The following is a 26,866-nucleotide window of genomic DNA, read 5'->3' as shown; positions in this document are numbered from 1 at the left end:
CTTGCGGGATATTATCGGAGGTTCATACAGGATTTCTCTAAAATTGCCTTACCATTGACCAAATTGACTCGCAAGGAGGAAAAGTTCGTGTGGGGCGTTAAGCAAGAGGAAGCCTTCCAGACGCTCAAAGAAAAGTTGACCCACGCTCCGGTGTTAACATTACCGGAAGGGACCGACGACATGGTGGTTTACTCGGATGCTTCTCATTTGGGGCTCAGGTGTGTTTTAATGCAACGAGGTAAGGTCATCGCCTATGCCTCGAGGCAATTGAAGATTCATGAAAATAAATATCCGGTTCACGACTTGGAATTAGCGGCGGTGGTGTTTGCCTTAAAGATATGGAGGCATTACTTGTACGGGGTAAAATTTACAATCTTTACCGACCATAAAAGCTTGAAATATTTCTTCGATCAGAAGGAATTAAACATGCGACAAAGGCGGTGGTTGGAAACGGTCAAAGATTTTGATTGTGAAATACATTACCACCCTGGGAAGGCCAATGTAGTGGCTGATGCGCTGAGTCGCAAAACAGATTATACCCCGATACGGGTACGATCAATGCAACTCATTGTGACTTCGAGCTTACTAGAACGAGTTCGAGAAGCGCAGAATGAAGCTGTGAAGGTGGAAAATTGGAAAAAGGAAAGAATTATCGGCCAAGTTAAAGACCTAGAAATAGGCAGTCACGGCCTGAAGACTCGTTTCAATAGAATTTGGGCCCCTAACACGTGTGGGGTTAAAAAGCTTCTACTTGATGAAGCACACAAATCCCGTTATTCCATTCATCCGGGAGCAACCAAGATGTATAATGATTTGAAACAAAACTATTGGTGGCCCGGAATGAAACGAGACACCGCTAGATACGTGGAAAAGTGTTTGACATGTCTACAAGTCAAGGCGGAACACCAAAAGCCATACGGTAAACTCCAACCATTGGAAATCCCCGTTTGGAAATGGGAACAAATCACCATGGATTTGTTGACCAAATTGCCCAAAACTAACCGTGGGTTCGATGCTATATGGGTAGTTGTAGACAGATTGACGAAAAGCGCTCACTTCATACCCATTCGTGAGACCTATACATCTGAGAAGATGTCAGAAGTGTACACTAATGAAATTATAGCACGGCATGGGGTACCGATATCCATTGTGTCAGACAGAGATACTCGGTTTACTTCGAAATTTTGGCGTGAATTCCAAGAGCAAATGGGAACTAAGTTGTTCCTTAGCACTGCTTACCATCCACAAACGGATGGCCAGAGTGAAAGAACAATACAAACGTTGGGAGATATGTTGCGGGCTTGCATTATCGACTTCAGAGGTAGTTGGGATGTCCATCTACCCTTGGTCGAATTTGCATATAACAATAGCTACCACGCGAGTATTAAGATGGCTCTGTATGAGCTATTATATGGCAGAAAGTGTCGAACTCCAGTATGTTGGGGAGAAGTGGGTCCACGAGGGCTAGCACCTACCGATATAATCCGAACCACGAATGAGAAGATCGACATAGTTCGGACACACTTGAAAGCGGCTCAAGACCGGCAAAAGGCGTATGCGGATAAAAGGAATAGGCCAATTGAATTTCAGGTTGGCGACATGGTAATGCTAAAAGTTTCCCCGTGGAATGGCATTATTAGATTCAGAAAAAGGGGAAAACTAAGCCCAAGATTTATTGGGCCATTTAGAATCACCGAACGGGTTGGTAAAGTAGCTTATCAACTTGAATTACCCGAAGAGTTGAGTGGGATTCATAGCACATTCCACGTGTCACATCTCCGAAAATGTTTGGCCGACGAAACTGCTCATATCCACTACGATGATATCGAGGTGGATAACAGCCTCAATTATGCAGTAAAACCAATTGCGATTTTAGATCGTAAAGAGAAAAGTTTGAGGAACAAGGTGATAAATCAAGTCAAGGTCAAATGGGAGCACAGAAAAGGATCAGACACTACGTGGGAGTCTGAAGAGGAGATGCGACATCTCCACCCTACATTATTTGGTACGTAATTCGGTTTCGGGGACGAAACCTTTTTTAAGGGGGGTGGACTTGTAACACCCCAAAAATATAAATCCTTATATTAGAAAATTCAAAGAGTTAATAAACACGAATTTACAAACTAGGAACTTAACCTAGTTAAATTCAAGTCTTGAAATAATTCACAATAGGGTTAAAACACATAAACCTAAGAATAAAACAAAGTTGGGGGACTAAACTTGCCAAAGAATGAAAGTTAAATGCTGATTGTAACAAAAACTCACCAAACACACCATTTTTGGTGTGTCTGGTCGATCAGGAGCAAGAGAGGGCGACCCCCATCCCCTAAACCCTAGAATCTTCTCAAAATTCACAAATTGAAGCTGCAAATCTGCTCCAAATCAAGTTCTAAACACGAATTAACGATCACCTAGCCATAGTGATCAACAGGTATGTAGAAATTTGGTGTTTTTGCTACATCTTGAATTCTAGGTTAAGTGTAAAAAAAACAAGAAATTCAACTTGATTGTTGATGCATGGCTGAAATTAGAAGGGTTATGAGGTTTAGGAACAAACCCTAGATGATTTCTTGACATAACCTTGTATTATACTTGTAGGGTTTCATGATCACCACTGCAGGTGAGTAGTGAACTCCAAGAAAATTGATAAATGCAGAATTTAAAACTCTTGTTCTAGCACAATCCAAAATTAGGAAGTGATTTCTGAAATGTTAATGTTAAGATATGTGCAAGGTTGATTAATTAAAGTGAAATTCGATAATAATTGCAAGATATGAACTTGGTTTAGTTTGTATAAAAATCTGACCTATTAGGTGTTTGTTGAAATGCCTAAGTGAGAAATTAAATGCTAAAATTGGATGAAAACGCAGATTTGATCATGGTCCATAATGATGTGATTATGGTCATGAAAAGAGTTCTAAACATGTTGTAAACTGAAATTTCTAGGCAAAGAGTCCGGATCGTCAAGCGGACAAGCCGGAGGGAATTCACGGGGAAAAGGCGTACTCTAAAAGTAAGAAATTTATCGTTTCATTACATTATGTTTATGGTTAGTCTCATGTCGTTATTCATACATGAAAATGGAGAGTTACCTTTAAGGAATGAATTTGATTAAAGTCTTAAACAAGTGATAATTATGGGAATCAAATGTCCGTAAGGTGCTTAATTCAGTACCAAACGGGTCAAACAAGTCTCGTAGTAAATATGAAGTTTAACAACATTACATAAGGCATGGTTATGATCGTTTTGTAAGCCGTATGTTAGACACGCTAAATTTTGTTGCGAAGTCCAATTCCTAGTACAGGAGTTAGGGTCATGAAATGGTAAATATGTCAAGTAGCATAGTTGATGAACATGAAGTCTTGAATCAAACATGTAGATGATTTCGTAAGCGATCCCTCATGGGAAAGCGAAACATGATAGCGAGTAACAATTCCGAACGTGGGTAATTAACCTTGGGTAGGTGATAACATGTCCAAGGTTAATTCCCTGCAAAACGGAACTGGAATGACTAAAATCGCAAAGCAAGAAAACATGTGCAGGGTCTACCGTAAGTTACTAAGTTACGGTGACACCGTAACTTACGGTAGCCAATAAAATGCTACGGCGGGATTCTTCTGCCTTACGGCAGAACAATAAGCTTCCAGGTGCCACCGTAACTTACGGTGGCTACTGTAAGTTACGGTAGCCCCCAGTTCCAAATGTTGAAATTCATATTTCTTGATTTCTTTAATGGGTTTTAACACACCTTTCGTTTATATTAATGGTCATGGACCATAATACTAACTTTGGATTTAAAATGCTTAGTTTTTCAGGTCTTCTAGCAGAAGGGTGATGATCAAGCATATGCATCCGAACCGAACACTTTAACAAATGCTTCCGCACATGATCTTTAGTTTTAAAAAAACTATGAAAACAATTGTAGTTATCGTTTTGAATATGGTTTTGTAAGAACAATACATGTATGTTGTGTCTAGTTATGGTTTAAAATATTAAAAGTTTTTGTAAACTCTAAATATTTGGTATCAAATGCATAGTCTTATGTCATCAATCTAGTACATTTTACTGGGTGTTACAAAATACCGGTATGTACCGGTACCAGTACTGAACCGTACGATATCGGGTATTTTCATTACCGGTACCGACACCCGTTTTTTTAGATATTCGGTATCGGTTGGTACCAAGCTCATCCCTACTATAATATGTACCTTCGTATCCGCATCAATTAATGCAGTTCAGATTATTATGTGCACCAACTACAAAATCCATGAAAGTGACTAAAAAAATACCTAGTTTGAAGTTCAAATTATTAGGTGCACCAACTGCAAAATCCATGAAAGTGACTAAAAAATACCTACTTGAAAACACTTGCAGACCACCATACGACCTAGATGCAATCTTGTTATAAAAAGTGAATATTTAGTAACATGAACAATAAAACACATACCAAATACCCTAAAATGCAACATAAACAAAAATAAAGATAAGCACAAAACATCAAATTTGAGAATATATATATATGAACAAAAAAACACATACCAAATATCTAAACATAAACGCTACAAACACAACTGATTGCTTCATCCCATCCTCCCTCCACCACCTTCGGTTCTTCCTTAAGCAATACACCTGCAACAGAATAAAAGAATTGGAAAAGTGATCAAAAAAGCCTGGTTGATAGACTGCCAAACAAAACCCTAGACCGCCACTCTGTTAAGATTAAGATATCTATGATCCTTAACACTGAAAATCAAAACTGTTAAGAGTATCGGTTGCTTATAATCGCAATTGGGGATGAAGATACGTAGGGTTGACAATTGGTAACTCAAAATCAAATTCAGAATTAACGTTTAAAACACAAAAAGGTGTACACAAAATCGTTCAGATTCAAAACGACAATCAATGAAACGTCACATGAACCCTAACTGTCAGAAAACCGCAATACAATTGAAGCATTTGCATACCTGGAAGAGATTGGAGATCGTCGGAGCAGCAGCAAGGCAACCGAAGAATAGACCATCGTCGATGGCAAACACAAATCAAAACAAAGAGGCAGTGATCAGAGATAATAATGGAAACGTCTTCCTAATTTTGGAGAACGATTTGATTGAAGATTGATTGAGGTTTCCTTATTGATGAACAAATATAGGCGGTTTCACAAATGAAGGAACAATGAGGAAAACCATTTTGCCACTCAATTCACAATTATCTACCTAAGTAGCAATGCCACATCAGCATGTGATGTGGCAAAGTTATTTTGCTTTAATAATAGAGATAGATTAAAATCTTGTTTTTTTTCTTTTTCTTTTTCTGTTTCTTGTTTCAACTATCTATACTATATTATAATGCATGAGGGAGGGGCATTTTAAGATACCAAAAAAATAAGAACTTTTCACCCCTTTATTTATAGAAAGACCCCTAAAATGAGGGTAATTTCGTCTTTTAAATACTATTTATTTTTAAACCCCTCAAATTAATTACATTTTTATCATTTTTTTACCAACTAAATCTCAAGTTAATAAAGCTACGAAAACTTTCAAAAGGTTGAACAGGTCTTTTAAGCTCTAATTTTAAATTTTGAATTCCCAAATATATCACCTGCCGCTTTAATCTTCCACACAAATAGAGAGATAGAGAGAGAAGCTTGATACTGAAATGCAGGCCTTCAGAACCTATTCCGGTGATTATTTAGGCCTACACCACCGTAAAAATCTTCCTGTTAGTCAAAGCCACACAGCGAGAGGGATGACTATGACTTCCGATAACCTCCACCATCACAATTTTGGTGGTCGTAATCTTTTCAAATCCAAAGATCATCTCCTTTTTCACCTCAAAGCTACAAATCGAGATCTGAGGAGGCAATCAGGTATCAAATCTAAAACTATCATTTGATCTCATAACCACAATTTAAAATCTCACTTTCATATAAGATTTTGCACACAAAATCATCTTTGAATAACTATCCACTTCAGTTGCTGGCTGATTCATCTGATTCTTTCTCATCAGGTTTAGATTTTGTGATTTCAAGTCGTCAATTGTGATGTTGTTTAATTATTCGTAGTGTTGCAAGAGTGATTCGATTTGGTTGTTTTTAATCTGTGATGTTTTTCTGCATGCGGCTGATTAATTTTGAAGTAGACTAAGTTTTACATAGATCTAGGTTTTAAAAAGTTGGGTGCCTGAGTTGGCTAACTGATAAATGGTAGGGCTGTAAACGAACCGAACGTTCAGCGAACAGTTCGTGAACCGTTCGGCGGGAAGTTCGTTTATGTTCGTTCGTTTAATAAACGAACGAACATGAACAAGAAATTTCGTTCGATTAGTTAAATGAACGAACATGAACAGAGGTCTCGTTCGTTCGATTGTGTTCGTGAACGTTCGGTAAGGCGTTCGTGAACGTGTTCGTGAACATTCGTTGATTTGCGTTCGTTTATGTTCGTATGTTTGTGTTTTAATTGAAGATCATTGTACTTTCTTATATTTTATTTGTACTTTACATATTATTAAACTTTTATCTATTTTATTTCCCTAACAATTAAACTAGGAAACCCACTTTTACCTTGTTTATGCATCATTTCCCTTTCATTTCTCATTGTTTACATCCACGAAGACAATCGACCTTCGTTCCACAATATGGGATTCAAGTTCGAGTTCTACTCTCTGGGCCATCTATCTTTATCCTTCGTCGCATTCACCAAATTTATTTGTGTTCGTTTGTGTTCGTGAACCGTTCGCGAACACGCTCATTTCCTTAGTGAACGAACACGAACATAAAATCTCGTCCGGTAAGTGTTCATGAACCGTTTGTGAACACATTTATTTCCTTAACGAACGAACACGAACAAGGCCTTGTTCGTGTTCGTTCGGTTCGTTTACAACCCTAATAAATGGTGCTATTGGTTCTACATTCAAGTTTTGCAGAGTGAACATCAAATTGTTGGAGCCTTGTTTTGATTGATATCATGCCATGCTCGTGACTTATTTTATTTTGTTTTGCTCTTGGTTGCTATAAGTGCTAGCTTCTTTTTAGGTTCCTGAAGAGCTTGGTGCTTTTTTGTAGGTTGGTTACTAAACATTGCGGTTCTGGAGTCTTGATCACCCATATACAAAAGAGCTTGGTCTTCAGCGTGGTTAGGGCAGTTAGCTGTGGAGTCACCAGTCTTGTGGTCCGAATCGGAACTGAATTATTTGACAAGCAGTCCTGAAAAGGTACACACAAGGGGGCAACTGGTTTAATCTACATCGCCATGTTTTTATATGGGGCAACTGGTTTAATCTACATCGCAATGTTTAATCTACATCGCCATGTTCTTGTGGGCATTTCAATCATAATAATCAACTTCTTCTAAGTTTACTGCATTTTTCCCACAAAAATCACACATTATTTGACACTATACAAAAGTCTATAGAAGAAGTTGTTTATTATGATTGAAATGCCCTAATATGTTGTTATGTATATTCAGAATGGACATGCTTAATACATTGATTTCTTATTTGTGGTGGGTGCTTGGATTCATTTGGATGGTGTCTTACAATAATATTCCACTCCACTTCTATTCTGGTATGTCTTCAACTAACTGTGATCTTTCATAAACAATCTAGAGAAAGGTTAAATCATAAATAATTATTAAAAGTGGATAAAAGTGTTTGTGGGCTGATCCACACTAAAAAAACTCTAACTTTAGTCTGAATTTGTTTGACCCGTTATGGGTTCAAGCCCAAAAGAATATTTTTAACATGGGTTGGGTCAAGTTTTTAACCAAAACTATGTTATTTAAGATTTGCATTTTCTTAAAATATGTAATGAAATATGTCCTACTCAAAAAATGTGCGTGTATCTATACTAATGCATACTGCAAGGGAAAAATGGTCATTTGACCGGAAAAGGTAAAAGCACAGTTCTTATATTTGTATTCTTATACCAAGAATTTTTCTGGGTTTGGAGACTTTTGATGTAACACTGTAGCTTAGTACAACTCAGATATAATAACAATCTTTCTCAATTTTCTTTTTTTGTTTAATTTTCTAAGTTTCATATATCTCTTACGATATTCTGTTAATGATGTCGATTGGTTTTTCTTTTGCAAAACAAGTTGGCTCGACAACAACCCTGTATCTCATATGGAATAGACTTAACATGTTTTGGTTCTATGAAAGTTGGGTAACCCACAAAACTGAGCACTGTTTGGGAAAAAAAAACACACACACACACACACCATGGCTGGTGAAGGAAAGCTACAAGAAAGTCAGGGAAACATGAGCTCGCATTGTAAGACATTTTTATTTTTCATTAAATTTTGTTCATTTGAAGTATCTACTACGCGTGGTAATATGGGGGTGCTAAGTATGTGTCCAAACCCAAACTTAATTACTACGGTTTTTTTTGGTTGACTATATAACTTTTGCTGTTAAAAAAGTAACTGCAGTTGTTATGGGTAAACCACAGTTATCACTATCTTAGACACCAATGAGGGCAACACTTAATGCAGTGGACCTAAAATTTAGCCTGATTTAGTCCGGTCTAGACCATTTTCTGGCTGCTTAAGACCGATAAATGGTTTGACAGTTTGAGAAGTATCTATAACAAAGGGAATTAAAAAGGATAAAAATAAGATTTAACAATAATAGGGATTTATAAAATAGTTTGTCACTTAGAGGTGTTTATATAGTAGCACTTGGTTGGCATTAGTTCTTTTGTTTTTTAATGTGATGGGAGTATTTACCTTTAGAAAACCTTTATTATTAAAATTATTATTATTTTTTTATTATTTATTTGTTTTGCACAGAGTGTGGCTTGGTCATTTGACATTATTTTGTTATGATTACATGTAACTTTAAATACTCTATGGGTTATAAATCATAGCTATATATGAAGCATGGCTATGTTAAGGCTGACCTTGTGGGACTAATTTTACTCACATGATTATTGAATATAATACTCTATCTTAGTTTTGAATATTGGTATATATATCCTTTCTTCGAAAACCATGCCAAGTATTTATTAACTATCATTCTTCTACAGTTATGTTCATGGTTTAAAAAGGCGTGCCTAGACGCGAGGCGCATTGAATGTGAGTTTGGCATGAAGATATGCATTGGTTCCTCTTGCCCTCCGATGTTGACCTATAGGAGCAACTATAAGGCCATGTTAACAGCCTTGGATGAAGATGTCCAGTTGGTTGTTGACTGCCCATACCTAGCCGGACAATCTGTTGTAGTTTGGTAAAATCAATTTGGTTCTTCACATGGGGCCCTAAGGATGATCTACACATACCTGGTTTAACCCATGATGATATGGGTTTGCTGCACTATTTGTTTTCTATATGAAAAAAAAAATTGTGTTTTTATATCTCATAACTTACTGGCTCAACGATTATTATAGGTATTGTTTTTTTTAACTTGCTCATCATTCCTTCAATTTGTATGCAGAAAGGATACTCCATCTTTAAAGCGTGAAGAGAATTTGAATTTTTTTTTATCTAATTTGATATGTTTGAAACTGCAATTGGTGGTTTGTTGCTCAAAGTCGTTTACTTTTTGTACAAGTAACGAGTCGGGCTGAGTTGAGTCAACATTTAGTGGGTGTTTGGGGTTCCTTCTCAAAAGTGACTTATTAACTTATATAAGTCATAAGTGAGAAGTTAGAAATTCTAACTTCTCAAAAATGACTTTTTTAACACACAAAACCCTTCACAATAAGCTAACCCAAACACTCAAAAAACAACTTATTAACTTTTATAAGTCAATAAGTCATAAGTTGCTCCAAAATAAGCTAACCCAAACACCCCCTTAGTTTCATATGAATACTTAGCATCCATATTATTACAAATGACCCATGTTATTACAAAAGTAATCTATTTTTTTAACAAAATGATATAAGAGGTTTTCTTTGTAGTAAAAATACACTTTGGGTGACTTACAAGGTTTAAGACATCTTATGTGTAGAGGTAAAACCTAACCCGAGTCGACTCATTATAAGTAAACTTCTCACCCGCAGTTCTCATGTTTTATTATTTTTTAAATATGTAATTTGTGAATTAAGTTTATAAAACCATTATTCTATAATAATTATCTAAATATTTTAAAAAAATGATTTTCGGGTTTGCATCACAAGTGGATTACTAAAGCAAAAGAAAACTAAAACGAGTCTCGCGATGCTACAATACATATAATATGAATAAGAAAGCTACTAGAAACGTGTATTGCAATGCAAAGTGTCGCCCCAGCCGCATCACGTGGACACCTTACTATAAATATTATATGAATAAGAAAACTACCAGAAATGAGTGCCGCAATACAAAATTTCGCCCCCGCCGTATCGCGCGGGCTTCCTACTAGTGTTATATATATAAGAGATGATACTAACAACAAACAAACAGTAACATATATAACTTCATAACAGATATGGTAGATGCAAAAAGAAGTGGACAATAATTAATTAGGGAGAGGGTCATGAGTCATGTAGCAGGTAGATAAAAGAAAGAAGAGAAAGACTGGAAGCTAAAGGAATTATACCGAAACAATGGGCGAAGGTGAGTTCGTGACGTTGTTCCGAAGGACTCCGATCTCCGGCGATGCTTCTTATTTCCGGACGTGGTGTTATCGAAATAGTGAGGGTGAGAGTGTTTTTCGAGTGGCTGCGACTGAACTCCGGCAGTGGCGGATCCAGGATTTTTTTTCACTGGGTTCACTTTTTAGGTGCTCTAATTTCCATCAACTTGACGTTAGAATTTCTGTCCGGGTCAAGTCGGGTCGGGTTGGGTCGAGTCGGGTTGGGTTTTATCACTAAAGTCACTTTTTTCATATGATAGTTTAAAACATAAACATGAACATCAAGTGATAATATTAGAGCATTTAAGCATACATTAATTATGCAAAAGCCCATTCAATGGCAGTTAATAGTACTACCATGAACATCAGGGCTATGGCAATTAATAGTAGGGCTAATGGCAATTAATAGTACTACCATCACTTCTGATTGAGCTCCACCCCAACTAATAAAGGAAAAAATCGAAAAAAAACAAGTGAAAATGGGTGATGCGGGATTTGAACTCGAGGTGACAAGGAAAAGGGATGCATAATTAACCAGTGGAACACATGAGGATCTTTGTTATGGGTTCCCCCAATATTTTACTTATGGGTTCTTTTTCAGTTTGTCTTATACATTTACGCTAAGAATTAAAAACCGAATGGGTTCCTGGGAACCCGATACTAATACATAAGTCCGCCCCTGAACTCCGGCAAGGTGCGAAAATATACGAAACGAGTTGCGGAGGTGTGAAGGTGTAGAATAGAGATGATGATTTCGGTCTTAAATTTAGAGTCGTTGCCAATTATATAGTGTACAAGCTGTTTAATGGTATTAATCATAATTATTAGAAAGAATTAATTAGTTCAACTAAAACTAAAATAGAGTTGCCGGAATATTCGGTTCGGTTATCGGCAATCAAAACGAAACAGCAAGTTTGGTGGTTTATTTGATTTTAATGAAGTTTGGTTGATTTGCATAAAGGCCCCTAAAGAAAGATAAATTCGCTATTTTATTTATTTGCTTAGGATCCGGTTTCCAAGTCGGGAGGATCCATTTTTTTGACATATGTTACACCGGACACGTGTTGCCATATTATTTGATGTGAAATTCTGAGGTGTTACAGGCATGGAGACTTCAATCTCGCCCGCACACTGCCCCATCGTCCGACGTGGTTGTGGCATAGAGGGGGTGGCGTCGACTTTTTCACCCCCGCCCCGAGGGGGGGGGGGGGGTATTGGTTGTTGTTTAAGTTGATTTTGATTGGTTGTTTAATTATTTTTTTTAAAACGCCACTTTCATGCCCTTCCACCCGTGCTTTTTTGGGTTTGCCCCCTCAACAAGGTGAAAGTGTTGTTTTGGTCAAAGCTCATATTGAGAGGCAAAGAACTAAAGAAAGAGTTGCAAGGCATGACATAAAGATAAACAAAACAGTCAAAGTAGATATGAGGCCTCCTGCATACATCAACAAGTCAAAGCCTTTGCAAAGATTGAAGCTAAAAAGAGACAAGTTCTTCCTCAAGCTCAACCAACAACTCAAACTCAACAACAACCCCAAAAATCACAAAAACAAGCTCAAGGTCAAACAACTAGAGTTCACACTCAAACAACTGGACCTTTGTGAACTACTGGAACTCAAAATGGCTCAAAACCTCATGTAGTTGAAAAAAATCAGTGAAGCAGGGCCATCTACAAAGACTGGTGCCAAACCAGCTGTGGGTAAAACAACTAGAACAAAGAGTGGCACAAACCAGCTCGTGTTGAAAAATTAGCAAATAAACCAGTAGTTCATTTCACAAGGAAGACGAAGCTGATACTACAAGAAGATCCAGAAGAATCGCAATCACTTGTTCTAGCTTCAACAACAGAAATCACAAAAGAACAAAAGAAATATGAAAAGTCCTCTGATCCAGTATGAACAACAACATGCACTAAAAGCTTCAAAAGAAATCCAGTATTTTCTGAATCAACTGAAATCCTCCTCCATCTCCAAGGTTTATCTTATCCCTACAACAACTACCATTACTCAAGATAGACAGGAAATTGAATAACTTGGAAAACACACAAAGAAGGAGGCAATAAAAGAGTTTACTAAGAACCAATATAAAATGACCTACAGAAAAGCTCAGTATTTATGGACAGGAGGATGAAGGAGATAAAAGCCTATGAACATCACATGTACAATGAATCTAAAAGGCTCTCCCAGGTTCCACCTTTCAAAGATCCAGCAATTGCTAAATTATCCAAGGAAGAATGCATTGACTTGCTCAAAAGGCATGTACCGTATCAAGCCAAGAGCTTCTATGTATATTACAACTGGAATGCTCAAAACCTGTTAGATGAAGTGCAAAGAATGAAGAAATGATTGCAGATTACATTAAAGTCACTCATCCCAACTGGAAGTTGGGTTGGAAAAGAAAACCAACACTAGAAGCTGAGACAAAACTATTCAAAATGAGGTAAGAGCTTATCCATGTTAATTATGCTCCAAAGAACTCAATCACCAGGTGGAAGGAGTCCACTATTACAAGAGAGTGCTTGGACTAGAAGGATGCAAGAAAGAGAAATCTAGAAAAATCTACTCCACCACTCACTTGGGAGAACACATAGATCTACCTTGCTGACAAAAACAAGTATGTTGTTGTTCCTTTCAAACCCTAAGAGATCCTTTCCAACAATCCAAAGCTCATGGAGAATTACATGATTAGTCTAAAAGAAAAGCACGGGTATGCCAGATGGATTCCAGGATTGGATGAGCAAGAAAAACTGATGCTTGTAAGTTGTCTGCCTGATATCACACATGTGTTCAGATCCAATGAGGATTAAACTATTAGAACTTACACAATAGCTTTGGAAGAATATCCACAAGATTTACCACATCAATCGGTGGCACACCATGGGGAATAGTGTCTTCAGATTCACTTCCACCCACTAAAGTCCTAGAATTGCCTCAACTTCTCCCTAACCTAAAGATTCTGAGATGAAAAGCAAGCAAAGACTCTAATGATGTGGAAATCTTCACAGAAAATGGCTCTCTAACCCAAGTGGATAGGTATGGTGTCTTAATTCTAAGCCTTGATGGCATAAAAGTCGTTATTCTTGAACTTGAAAAAGAGGATGATGATGACCAGGCTATCAGTTTGGAGCTGGGAATCAAGGGGATGATCAGAGAAAGGTTGCTTGGCATCATCAAATAAAAGAATAAAAGTTAGGTCTTAATAAGTGTGATTTTGGCATCAGCAGGCAGATCTAAGGGAGATTGTTGGGTTATATAATATCTGCTAATAATGAAAGCGAAAACCCAAATGAATCATCAAGGCTTGAAAGCAATCCTTGCCTGATTGAATAAGGTTACAACATGAATCTAAGTACCAGAAGTCCCCCCTTGAAAGCTTCTCAAACAACCAACCAAAATAACTAGAACAAAACTACTGGGTCAAAGGTCAAAGTGCTAGAAAACAAAGTACAAAGTGCTAAAGTGATAAAGACTGGTAAGCAAGTCAACAGCTAAAGACAAAGTGTTTGGTTAACAAGTCAACAATTGACGACAAGTGCTGGTCAACAAAGTTAACATAGAAGACAGAACTACCGAAAACCAAAAGTGTGGAACCCTTCCAGTAGTTTTGGTTTCCCAATCTTTCTTTGTATTTCTAGTAGTTTCTATGTAACAATCGTTTAGTAGGTTGTTTAGGGTCGTTTTTATGGTGACGTCACCGGCAGTTCTTTCATCTTATAAATTAAACAATACAAAATGTAATTTAGTTAAGTGTTACAACTGAATATCCTCTAATCATATAATCAAGAGAGAGAAAGGTATATCAAGTAAGAGAGAGAGTGTGTGCACCTAGTGGTGAGGAGGAGTTGTATTATACTTGATTAAGCTTAAATAATTTGCAGAGTTAAATGCCATTTTAGGCCCTGTGGTTTGGGTCATTTTGCCAGTTTAGTCCAAATGTTTCATTTTTAACATCTAGATCCAAAAAGGTTTCATCATTGCCATTTTAGTTCAACTGACTTAACCCCATCCATGCTCCTCAGTTAGTCAAGGGGTATTTTTGTCATTTCCCAAACTATTTTAATTAACCGGCCCTTTAATATTATCCTTTCTATTTATATATAATGAATAAAGAAATACATATATAGAGAGATATATATTATACACACCTGCATCACATTCCACCCTACACTCCACCACAACCCCCCCCCCCCCCCCCCCCTGGAACAACACCAACACCACCGTAACCTTCAACCTCACACAACCATCACCATATTTGCGGGCGACAATTACTTCACCGGTGGAACAACACCACCACCATAGAACCTCCACCACTACCGTCAACACCACCGAATCGGAAGTCAAAACCACCCAATCGGAAGATTTTCAACAGATATGATAAAATTTTTACAGATCTGGAAGCCATTGATGTTGTGACAACGGTGGTAAGTGGTGGCTGTCTCGGATGATTACGGTGAAAATATGATGTACTGTGGCTAATGACGGTTCATGATAGCGTGTCAATCGGCTTCTGCCGGAGTTAACGGTGGAGGTGCACGGTAGAAAGAATATGATGACGGTGAGTGATGGTGTTGGTTCTGGTGGTCGTATTCTTAGCAGCAGGTGGAAGAACACGGTGGTAACGAGTGGCGCGTGGTAAGTGTATGATTTATTCCATGCTTTTAGATATCCGATGGTTGTTTCATGTGATTCAGACTTCTTTTCTTATCTCGGGTGCTTACCGGAAAACTTTGATGTCAGCTGATACTTTGCGGCTAGTGTTTTTCTTGGTGACTCATAATCAACCGGAAACAGAGGGGTTTAGATATGGTGTTCTTTATGAGGTAGCAATGGTGTTTAGATAATGGTTGGCTGAATAGAGGGTGATGGTGGTGGTGTTTAGTTGGTGGTGGTGGTCTTGGTTGAGAGAGAGATAAAGACAGAGGGAGGAGAGAGAGACTGAAAGTATATCTGAAAAAAAAAAAAACAGGGTATAAACTTTGATAAAAATAAACCTTTAATAAAAATAATTGGGGAAATGACAAAAATGCCCCTTGACTAACTGTGGAGCATGGATGGAGTTAAGTCAGTTGGACCAAAATGGCAACGATGAAACCTTTTTGGATCCAGATGTTAAAAATGAAACTTTTGGACTAAACTGGCAAAATAGCCAAAAACACAGAGACTAAAATGGCATTTAACTTTAATTTGAATATAATTGAATCATGTGACAGTCATTTCCCAATTCTAGTTATATAATGACTAATGTGTTTATTATTGCATATTTAGATGAATTTCTAATTTGTTAAATTGTTTTATCAAAAACACACACTCTCATATTCAACAGAGTACTTTTTATTCACATCAAAACTAGTTGGGTTGAAATGAAACTCTCTTAAAAAATTTCCTTTCGTCAATTTCAAGGATGGTAACATTATTTCAAATTTTCTAATAGGAGGATCCAAAGAAGCAAACATAAGTTTATTTTTTTTATGTTTAAGGTATCAAATGTAAGGTTTTCTAAGTTAGGATTTGTTTCCTTTCTTTCTAGTTTGCTTCTTTGCAATTTGCTTATTTTTGTGATAAAAAGTGAGCATGCCAAATGCGATTAAAAAAACTATGCAATTCAATAGCAATATGATTTTGTAGGTTTAATTAATGCACAAAAAGTACATTTTGGGAGACTCCCAACCTATTCAACCCATATACATAGCATGTTTCTTTTTTTTTAGTCTTTTTTTTAGTTTCACATGGTTGACCTGCTAGATAAAGCATAATCCAAATCTACCAATTAATTAAAGTCATTAGGTTTACACTGTCACCCAGGGGCGGACCCACATAGAGTGGGTCGGGGTCCCCGGACCCCAATGTTTTTTAAAATTGTAATAGAATCGGTAATTAATTTTCTGAAGGACCCCATAAAAATAATAAGATGGACCCCATAAAATAAGATGAAAGCTGGTGGAGTGGAATTTCAACTTATATGTTACTAAGCAGGACACGAGTTCGAGGCCTAGGAATACCCTTTTTTGATTTTTCGTTCTATTTAAATGTAAATAGGAGCCAGTTCACAGAAACAACAAAGCCCAACTCTCACCTCTTGCTATCCAATAAGCCAACCTGCTCCCACCAAAGGTAAACCTATTTTTTAGTTTTGTAACTTTAATTTTGTTAATTTATTCTTTTTGTTGTTTTAGTATTTTTTTTTGCTATGAATTTTCATATAGAAATCAGATTAACATGTAATAATCATATGAATAATTCTTGCTTTTTCTTGCCGATGTTCCAGTGAAAAATGTAATTAGACATTTTTAAAAGATGAAACTCGTAGAGAATTACTTTAAAAATTTGTAAATGGACATTTTTAAAAGATGAAACTCGTAGAGAATAACTTTAAAAACTTGTAAGTTTTGTTTTCATTTCAAATGAGATCATATTTTTATTGTGTGTTTTCTAATGAGTAATGATTATATATTGTTGTTATGACATCGTATTTTGTTATGTTCCTCGTCTCGCCCGCCCCGACCCGACCCGAAAATTCTAATGTATGGCTGTGAATAATATGTATGCTGAAAAAAGTGGACCCCAGTGGAAAAAATTCCTGGGTCCGCCACTGCTGTCACCTTCTATCAAATGTTCTTAACAACCAATTACCATTTTATTTTTAAATGTTCTTTCTATGGCTTAACCATTATAGGTAAATAACATAATCCAAATCTACCTACTCATACGTCAATGATTCTAGATTGCCATCTATAGTCAATGTTACTCGAATTTGTATAAATGTATTGTTATTATCAGGTTTTTGGAGAAGAAATTTAAAGAGTTACATTATCAAAAAGTTACATGTCATCACCAAGACCGCATGTTCAAGATTGTTGTAGACTTGGGTCGACATGTTAGTTTGGATACATCATGACCCGTCACAAAGTCCACATGGGGTAAACTGGTAATTTTAGGTTTGGATTACACCACATGCTCATGAAACATGCCATGCTGATCAGGCCCGTCTCCGAGAACTCTTGGGTTCTCAAGGGCCTTGTTCAAGTTATAAAAATGGACCCCCAAAAACTAATCAAATTGGATTGGACTAGTAGACTACATAGTATAAACGGTTTTTTTTTTAAATAACTGGGCCTCTAAAACTGATGGGCCCTGTGAGCTAGCCCACCCTGCACAGGGTGTCCACCGGCCCTGATGCTGATTAACCAATGCAATGTGTTGAAGATGTAGATTTAAAGCAACTGTTATTCTGGTTATCTTTGGACTAGAATCACAGTCCTTGCCTTCAACATCTAACCCAGTGGCTTCGTTTAACTTGGATTTCTTGTCTTCAATCATTTATTTTAAATTCTTTCTTCTCTTTTTCTCTGATCGATGAACCAAGAATAATTCACACCCCTTGTGTGACTGATGGTTTTGTCTTGGCGAATTTGTATACGTTCTCATGTAGTCAGTAGAATTGATTTGGTGGCTTTGCTCGGTGATTCTTGGCTGACCAACAAGCGATCCAAGTTGAGGTACTCTATTTGTACTCGGGTTTATGGTGAATTTGGAAGGCGAGATATACATTGGTTTCTAGATAGGAGGCTTGTTCTCTGTTGAAGACCGTGAAAGTTGTTAAGCTCGATCTTCCATCGGATTGAATATAAAGCTAAGTTTGTTAGTTTGGTTTGGATTGATTAGTGTAGCTCCCTTGTTTCTTTTTGATGATGCAACATGTACTTTTCTAGTGCCTAGCTAGTTTGTTTTTTGTGTTATGATATGTAGATGTCATAAAAATAAAATATCCACCAAATTCAAAAATAAAAACAATTGAAGATATAAACACCAAATAATTTATCTCTAAAAACCATAACACCACATGATTAAAAAACCAATTGAAAAGAATCTCAGTACTTGAAGTAGTGAATTGGTGGAATGTAAATGGAATTCCAAGGATTTTAAGTCTCACTACTTTGAAGGATTTGAATTCAATTTTAATTTCTTCTTTTTGTTGAAATGAATAATATAACAAATGAAATTTTTATTCTAAATCTATTGAGATTCCATTTTATTCTTTAAAACGAGTATATGCTAGCTTAGAATAAGGGGTGCAAACGAGCCGAGCGGCTCGCGAGCTCTTCAAGATCAGTTTTAGGAAAAGCTCGAAACGAGCCGAGCCTTATCGAGCCCGAGCCGAGCTTGAGCCTAAAATAAAGCTCGTTTGTTTACCGAGCCCGAGCTCGAGCCTCACATGTGAAGCTCGTTAGGCTCGCCGGGTCTTATCGAGCCTTAGTGTAAACGAGCCGAGTCGAGCCGAGCTTATTTAAACTTGTTTACAAGCTGATCTCGAACATAAAAATAAGCTTATTTAGTCAATGAGCCCGAGCCCGAGCTTCACTTATCGAGCTTGCGAGCCTAAAAAGTCTATTATTTATATTATTTTTATTTAATATATTAATTAATAGATAAAAACGAGCTGAGCCCGAGCCAAGCTCGAGCTTGAGAAAATATCAACGAGTCGATCTCAAGCTCTGAATACAAAGCTCGAATCGAACCGAGCTCGAACCCAATCTCAAGCCTGGTTGATCTCGGGCTCAGCTCAGCTCCTTTACACCCCTACTTAGAATTATTTTAGGTTACTCCTTGATCAATTTTGGTATAACCTCAAACTAAGAACTATTTGTAGTTTTTCTAACATATAATATAGGGTAAACTTCTAAAACTAGTATAAACTTCAGGGATATATTTATAAATATGTTCCTGTAGTTTCTAGAGAGAGAAAGTAGAGAGAGAGAGAGTTGCATTGGCACGCATAACAGAGCCGGAACCTTCTTTCTTCTTTCAATTCCATAAACCCCAAATTATTTGGGGAAAAAGATAAAGAAACTCACACTAAAATTCCAAAATCTTGATGAATTTCTAACCATTTTTTGCTTTCTTTAGCCATACAAAGAAAAAGGGTCAAAGGCTTTGATCACTTATTCATTGAATTAAAATCGAAATTCATCATTCCTAATCATATTCGAATCTTGTTGAAAAAGCCCTAAAAAGGTGACTTTTTATTCACAAAATCTTGATAAATCATCTGAATTTGACACATTGCTTCCCGTGATAATTTCAGGTTTATTTTTTTTTATTTTTAATTTTTTATTTTTATTTTTTGGAGTAAATTTCTGTTTTCATCCCTGAGGTTTGTCAATTTTAACTAGTTTAGTCCAAAAATCTAATTTATAACAAAACCAGCCATGAAGTTTGCATTTCTTAACGCTTTTCATCCCTAAGGGTGCTTTTTCATTTAATTATTATGGATGAAAAGCGATAAGAAATGCAAACCTTAGGGATGATAAGCGTTAAGAAATGCAAACCTTAAGGATGATAAGGGTTAAGAAATGCAAACCTTAGGGATGGTTTTGTTATAAATTAGATTTTTGGACTAAACTAGTTAAAATGGACAAACCTCAGGGACGAAAACAGAAATTTACTCTATTTTTTGTGTTATAGATTTCTGTGTGATGGGGTTCTGAATTCTTGAAATTATCTCTGTTTCTGTGTGATGGGGTTTTGAATTCTTGATTTTCAGGCAAAAATCAATTTTTTTTTTTAAATCTTCAATTTATATATTATAGAAACATGATGATTCTGAAATATTTGAATTTTCTTGATTTTATTGCAGGGTTTCTGAATTCTTGAAATTATTCTGTTTCTGGGTGTTGGTTTTTGAATTCTTGAATTACCAGCAAAAAAAAAAAAAAAAAAAAAAAAAAAAAAAAAAAACAAGATTATTAAAAATCTTGTTTTATATATATATATATATATATATATATATATATATATATATATATTATGGATCTTGATGATGGCCTGCCTAAGTTCTTTCCAACAGAATATCTTTGGTACAACCCTGGGAGTCTTGCACTGCAAGAAACCTTTAGTTGCATTTCAAAGCTTACTGGGACTGTGTTGTTTTGGTGTTCTAGCGGGTCGAATTCAAGTATGAGGTCGAAAAGATATGAACTTTGTGGAGAACACGATTACGTTTGTAGTAGTACTAAGATTGATGTCCCGAGGTTTTTTGTTAGTTATAGACGAAAAGCACTTGAGATTCCGGAGTTTTTTAACAAGTTTTCGAGGTTTGCGATTAAACAGTTGCTGGGGAAGGCGAAAGATCTTGAGTTCGTTCCCGCGGTAGCGTTAGCTGGTAGTTTAGTACACCACCACTTGACAATATGTGAGCTTTTTGTTCTTGTTTTGTCTTATGTTTTATATAAAATGATGAATACTTGATTATTAGCGGAAAGTTTGTTTATGTTTGTTGCCCCGTTTACGTCCATGAACGTTCATTTACGTTTGTGCGTTTTCATTTTGTGTTCGGTTGCATATTCATTGAAATGTGTTTATTCGTTATTACTTATTGGTAATACTAATTGGCCCGTAATTCATCAACCCATCAGTCCAATCAAGTTTTAGAACCAAGCCTTGGGTAATGACTGACATGCGAACAAACCAACAAGAACACCTTCATTTTTTTATGCTCGTTCGTTTAGATTATTAACAAACACGCTTATTTTCTTAATGAAGAAAATGAACAACAAAGTCCGTTCATTTAAGTGTTTGTGGCCGGGCTTGAGTGAAAAATCAGAGTGTGTGTTGGGGGTGGGGGGGGGGGGGGTTCTTTGTTTGGCTAACATTAAACGAAGGCACATGAACATGCCTCCATTCGTGTTCATTTGGTTCGTTTACAGGCTTGCTTTTAAGCATGGTTTTAAAAAACGTTTGAGGCGTGCGCCTCGAGGCAAAACGGCCAAAAAACAAGTCTGAGGCACGCCCCGTGGTGTTTTTAATGTATATGCGCCTCAGAGGGGCTGAGGCGTTAAGGAAGCTGCGCCTCAGGGGATTTTGATAGTTGTTTTTGATGTTTTTGACTTTTTGTGTCAATTTCAAGCATTTCATGTCTTTTTTAAGTGTGTTTTTGATGATTTTGATGAATCTGATGATGAAATAGTTAGTATTACTATTTTTATAATATATATATATATATATGTGTGTGTGTGTATATATATATATAATTTTGTATATTTATTTATTAATACCGCCTCGGTCTTACGCCTCGTTTCGCCTCGAGGCTTACGCAGTGGCGGACCCAGAAATTATTTGTTGGGGGTGCGGATGAGGTGTTCAGCCATACTTTCAAGGGGTGCGGTCGGGCTTTTTGCCTAAAATATACACTAAATTTTTTTTTTCAAGGTGTGTGGCCGCCCACCCTGTGCAAAGGGTAGGTCCGCCCATGGGCTTACGCCTCGATAGGCGAAGCGAAAACGCCTCGAAACTCGTTTCCGTTCTTTTAAAACATGCTTTTAAGTTTTAACATCTTTTGTGGGCTTTTTTTTTTTTCTTTTTCTAATTTTTGGTTTTCTTTCTGGAATCAGTTCTAGGAATTTTCTTGCTGTTTCAAACGAAAACGACAATGCAATTATTCAGAGATCCATGAATCATAATCCTTGTGAGGTGGAGCAACGACGATGCAGTGAATTTTATCGTAAAAATTCTAACTTTTCAGCACCAACGGTTGAACCAAGAACCGGTATTGAGTTCCCAACTATATCGGATAACATTTTTGGAGAAAGTAATTCCAGTTTAAATACAGAGGTTGAACATTTTAATTCCATTATTATCATCTTTTTAATTTCTTGGTAACGAGTTACGAGCAACGTTCGTTTATGTTCCAGGTTCTCGTTGCAACTGGATCGAAATCAATCAATACGTGTCTCTTCCAAAGAATGAAGTGGACAAGCATCAAAACATTTTTGCTGATCTTCTTCGGTATGTTATAATAACGTTTCAAAATATTATTTTCTAGCATTTTATAATGTTCATGTATATGTACAGCCTGATATATTATTTGCTATCAAGTTTTTCATTGTGTATTACTAGGGGTGCAAACGAGCCGAGCTACTCGCGAGCTACTCGAGCTAGGCTCGAAAAAAAGCTCGAACGAGCCGAGCTTAAACGAGCTCGAACCCGAGCCTAAAAACAAGCTCGTTTAGTAAACGAGCCCGAGCCCGAGCTTCGCTTATCGAGCTCGAGCCGGCTCGCGAGCCTAATCGAGCTTTCTATATATATATTTTTTATTAATATATTAAACATATATTTATATAATAATAATTACCATTTATATAAATATAAAAAATAACTAAATTATATATATAATAATAATTATTATTAATATAAATTAATTAAAAAATACTAAATGAGTCGAGCCCGAGCCGAGCTCGAGCTTGAAGAATTACATTCGAGCCGAGCTCGAGCTTTCATATGTTAAACGAGCTCGAGCTCGAGCCTGGTCGAGCTCGGTCTCGGCTCGGCTCGTTTGCACCCCTATGTATTACTCTCTATTTTTTTTTTTGTTGTAGGATATTAAGTGAAAGGAAAAATTACAAGTTTTGTCCTTTATCTTAATACCACTTATCAGGCGGTGTCCTTTTTACCGAATTTTGACAAGTTTTGCCCTTTACAAGGAATTTTGTTGCACGTTTTGTCCTTTAGGCTTAACTCAGTTAGATTTTCTTGTTAAATCTTGTCACCCAAGGGTATTTTAGTCTTTTTACCCATTTATTTCAAGAGTCAACCCTAAAATATTTTGTTTTATTCTTTTAAATAATATTAAATAAATGGGTAAAAAGACTAAAATACCCTTGGGTGACAAGATTTAACAAGAAAATCTAACTGAGTTAAGCCTAAAGGACAAAACGTGCAACAAAATTCCTTGTAAAGGGCAAAACTTGTCAAAATTCGTTAAAAAGGACACCGCCTGATAAGTGGTATTAAGATAAAGGACAAAACTTGTAATTTTTCCTAAGTGAAATATTGTTTATGTGAATTTGATCGTATTTTTACCTTAACTTTTGCAGGGAGGACATAAGCATGAGTGTAAGGCTCGTGGTCAGCTACAACGGAATTAAAATCAGTACAGTTAGAGAGTAACTTCACTTTCGCCCTCATAAATAGAACGAAAAAGTTTTTTTTGTTTAATTTATTAAATTTCCTATCGTTAATTCCCGTTTTAATTTAAGGGAATCACATTAATTCCCTTGAAAGCCACCTTCCCCGTGCAAGTTGCATTTTACTCGATCACATTTGTTAGCAGGGTATTACTGGGGTCGTGTGAGTTTTTTGTTAACGGGTTCTCATGGTTACCCAAAATAAAATTTTATATTTGTAAATTTACCATATTGATTTTTTGTAATTTTATTTCTTGCAGTGCTTTTGAGAAATCACTTCGAGCCCGATTGATTAGTGCTTAACATATATTCATGTCTGTTAATTAGAGCTGTCAATTGTCAACATTGGCTGGTCAAGTCGGGCAGAATTTTTTATCGGTCGGGTTAGGTTTGATCCGAAACACTTTTTGTCCAGAATCTTTATAAATAGACCCGTTCATAAGTAAATGACCTGTTTGACCCGTTGACAATGCTTTGACCGCGGTAGTAACTGGCAGGCTTTTGTTTTCTCCAATCATTACAATATTACATGCATATTTATGAACCGGCATCCTTTTCTCAATTTCCTCATGCAATTAATGTTATAAACTTATAAACCCTATCCGCTGTGTAAATGGCAAGTTTTTAATTCCTTTTGTTTTCTCCAATCATTACAATATTCCTTTGTTGAAGGCAATCGGATTGGTGCAGTTCATAGCAGGGATTTATGCAGTAAGTGTTTAAAAATGTGACGATTTGGGCTTATATTGCATCTCAAACGGGTCATATTATAAAAACGGAACATTTTAAACAAGTTAAATGGGTCAAAAATAGGCCAAAGTGTATGTTAAATCCATACAACCTCTTAAATCCCTTGATTTAAAAAACTACATTAGTAGTGTTAAAACATGGTTTTTGTAAATCTTATATAACACATTATTACTTTATAACAAAAAGACCTAGTCGTGTTCTGGCCCGTTTCAACCGGCACTAAAATTACTTGCTTTCAAATAGGGCTGGCAATTCTAACACGAACACGATAACACGACACGAACCTACACGAAGTTATCATGTTTCGTGTTTCGCCTAACAGGTTTCGCGTCTAAAACAGGTCGACACGATAAGACCTTATCAGGTTTCGTGTCTAAACGGGTTAAAACCCGTAGACCCGTTAAGTACATGTTAATAATTAAAAATTAAAAAATATTATATGTGGGTGTGGACATGGGGTCATTAGTCGTGGGACCTGGGATGAACTATACACATACACACGCGGTTCTTTTTCCGCAATTCAAACCCTAATTTTTAAATCTCTCTCACAAACACCACCATTCCCAATTCGATTCACAGCTTCCCCAATTCGGTCGTGTTCGTGTCTTAAACATGTTGTGTTCGTGTTTTAACAGGTCGTGTTCGTGTCTTAAACAGGTCGTGTGATACGTCGGTAATTTTTTCGTGTCTTAACAGGTCATATCGTGTAACCTGTTTATTAACAGGTTCGTGTTTACGTATTTCGGGTTCGTGTCTTATCGTGTTCGTGTCTTAACAGATAGGGTTGACACATTATGCCAACCCTACTTTCAATTTCAAACCCATCTCATTATTAGGAGCGAACATCAGATATCCAACGAGTTGTATTATAGTTTTGACATGTGTCGTGTGCAGGGGCTTTCTTTGACATGTACCTTGGAGACGGTCCGGTCTCTGAGCAAACAAAAACAGAGATCGGAGAAAATGTCACGAATATAATGCGAAGGTGCTAATTTGGGCATCCTGCTTCTCTCCAGCATTTTAAATGGATAATTAGTTTAGAATCCTAGTCTTTAGTGACTCATTATGGTGTCATGTAATCTAGCATGATGCGACAAAAGAGGATCATTGATTATTACACTTAAAGTAGAGGTTAACATCCATAGAGTTCAGTTTGTTTGTAAGGTTACACAAAAATGCGTAATCTTGTCAATGTAGCTGCTTGTTGAACCGAGATATCATACGCATAACAGTAATGTAGTTTGTGGCGTGACGATGATGATGCCCGTTAATGTTTTGTAGTAATAATATGTTTGATAGCAACCTACTCAAACTCCGAATATGAAGAGGGGGTCCGAGTCTGTCTATTAAAGATTTAAATCTATCTAAATGAGCTTCAGTTTAGGCTCGCGCAGCGATGCGATATAAAAAATAGAGATGAATCCCTTGTTAAATCTACCAAAACGGTGGTTGAAAACTCAGATCAGTAACATTTCTATAAAGAAACTTCTTAGTTTTGTTTGATTAAAATGAGTGATAATAATTTAATCTTATATTTGATATGATAAGTAAATATTTGCATTTAACACAATTTCTGAGGGTGGTAAACGAAAGATATCAGAATGTTAAAGGGGGTGGTAGAACGTAATTTTCTTAAAGTGCAAAAACTAATGAAAAAAAGAGTGAAAAAGAAATGGAGATGCGGGGTATCGATCCCCGTACCTCTCGCATGCTAAGCGAGCGCTCTACCATCTGAGCTACATCCCCTTTGATGTTTGTATACTGTTTGATTCTTTATTTTACCATTGGCTAACTGATTTTTTTTAATTTTTTAATTTTTTTATTTCATTTCTGAATTAGTTAAATATTATTTTTAAAGGTTGTTTAAATAGCTCATTAGTAACTAACCTATTATCTGAGTTACATATTATTGTTGAGTCTTAATTATTAAAATTTACGGGTTTATTGGTTTAGCTCAAAAGTTTGCTGTTCATCTGTTTCACTAGCATACGTTAAAAGTTTCGTTAAGCCAATCCTTGCCTTTGCCTTCCATGGTTAATTTCTTTGAATATAAACTCTAAGCTTCAACCTCTTAGCATACACCTAATGGGGTTGTTTTAGGCTGATTGGGAAATCGAGTAGTTGATTCAATCATCCAGATAGATTACATTAAGTGAGTAGTGATTCGATCTCTCTTTGATCCACCAACAAATGTCAAATGACACAACATTGCCATCATCAATGGCCAAAAGGGGTAGTAGCGGGATTTAAAAGGTTGCACGTGTGATCAAAAGTTGGTGAAGTTTGTACAAAGAGAAGGTGTTAGAGCAATTGTTTTATTTCAATTTATAGTTGTGACACGTTGTACAACATTTTGTCCATAACATTGTAACTTTTTTGTTTTTTTATCTGACATAATTAGAACGATACATAGAAAATTAATATGGCTCTTGCGTAAGGATGACACATAATTGTAACTACTCTAGCAACCTCACTATAAAGAGGTTAACATCTTATGTTCAATGAATCAAGAAAACCCAATGCAAAAATGTAGTCTTATGGTATCATAGCCATGATGAGACTTGTATTATGTAGTTTTCTCATAGATACACAATGTAAAAATGTGGTCTT

The 26,866-nt window shown here is 36.4% G+C and overlaps 1 long non-coding RNA gene and 1 other non-coding gene across 2 annotated transcripts; one reads left to right on the top strand and one right to left on the bottom strand.

The window, feature by feature from the left end:
• Nucleotides 1–20,363: 20,363 nt before the first annotated feature.
• LOC110892414 lies at nt 20,364–23,962 on the top strand. Its single transcript, XR_004874445.1, has 5 exons — nt 20,364–20,736; nt 21,935–22,154; nt 22,235–22,328; nt 23,417–23,485; nt 23,767–23,962. It is a non-coding gene; the product is annotated as an uncharacterized LOC110892414 (long non-coding RNA).
• Nucleotides 23,963–25,929: 1,967 nt separating this feature from the next.
• Nucleotides 25,930–26,002, bottom strand: TRNAA-AGC. The gene has a single exon. It is a non-coding gene; the product is annotated as a tRNA-Ala (tRNA).
• Nucleotides 26,003–26,866: the final 864 nt, after the last annotated feature.

The sequence above is a fragment of the Helianthus annuus genome, chromosome 12 (genome assembly GCF_002127325.2).
Source record: "Helianthus annuus cultivar XRQ/B chromosome 12, HanXRQr2.0-SUNRISE, whole genome shotgun sequence".
Classification (NCBI taxonomy): Eukaryota; Viridiplantae; Streptophyta; class Magnoliopsida; order Asterales; family Asteraceae; genus Helianthus; species Helianthus annuus.
Note: the sequence above shows the minus strand (reverse complement) of the source record. Positions and strands in the feature narration are given on the sequence as shown.